The sequence below is a fragment of the Zeus faber genome (genome assembly GCF_960531495.2).
Source record: "Zeus faber genome assembly, chromosome: 9".
Taxonomy (NCBI): Eukaryota; Metazoa; Chordata; class Actinopteri; order Zeiformes; family Zeidae; genus Zeus; species Zeus faber.
The window spans coordinates 18,519,584-18,520,745 of record NC_137197.1 but is presented as its reverse complement, the minus strand read 5'-3'; positions in this window follow the sequence as shown (position 1 = coordinate 18,520,745).

The window sequence follows — 1,162 nt, the reverse complement described above, 5'->3', positions numbered from 1 at the left end:
GCCATGTCAGAGTATGTAAATTGCCAGCTGCTACGTGAGGGAACTCAATGAAACGTGAAGATATCAAGACATGTTTCTGTTTCTGTTAACCCCTCCACCGCTGCCATCTGCCCTGGTGTTGCGTGTGTGTGTGTGTGTGTGTGTGTGTCTGTGTGTGTGTGTTTTAGTGTGTGTGTGAGTCTGTGTGTGTGCGTGCGTGTGTGTGTCACCGAGTGAGCGTCACACGCGGTGAACTCACCCACGTTGAGACTCGAGCGCAGGCTACATGAGAAGTAAAATGAAGGACAAACAACAGAAGACACGGGAAAGTTTCGACTGTGTCAGTGTGTCATCAAAGCGGCTCCGGAGTTGAGGAGGGAAAAAAATAAAGACGTGGCCGCGGGGGACGCGTCGAGCCGAGTGATGTCGAAGCGGGAGACAGGACAACAGAGGGGTCCTTGGGATTCCCAAGGTTGATGCGGCGTTATGCATTCACGTTGAGACACAAAGCAGGGATGGAAATATTCAGCATTCAGAACACCAGAGGTATGTTCAATAATTCACACGGATAGTTTCCTCTCTTCTTCTTCTTCCTCTTCTTCTTCTTCTTCTTCTTCTTCTTCTTCTTCTTCTTCCGCTCCCTCATCTTGCCCGTCTTTACCTCTTTCTCTCTCTGCACCTTTTATCCTGTCTCTTCATCTCTCCTGTTTTCTCATTTCTGTGTGTGTGTGTGTGTGTGTGTGTGTGTGTGTGTGTGTGTGTGTGTGTGTGTATATATATCTCCCCACCTCCTTTCCTTTTCTCCACCTTTGTATTTTCTCAGCCCCCATCTCTCTCTCTCTCTCTCTCTCTCTCTCTCTCTCTCTCTCTCTGTCTCTATCTCATCCGTTTTGCAAGGTCAGTGAGTGCAGAAGGTTGGGCTTGAATTCGCCGTCGCCACTTTCTTTAGAGCTGCAGAGTGAGAGCCGGTGCGTGGACGAGCAGCATCCTCAGCATCCTCCTTTTTTTTTTTTTTTTAGGGAGGAGGGGTGGGGGGGGGGCACAATTGTAACTCTTCCGTCTGCGCATATTTAAAGCGAAAGCAAAACGGTCGCACTTCTTTTTGCAGCCGATGATCGCAGAGCCAGTGGGATTTACATCTGTGCGCAAGGGGAGACTTTTCGCTTGGCTCTGACCCGGATCA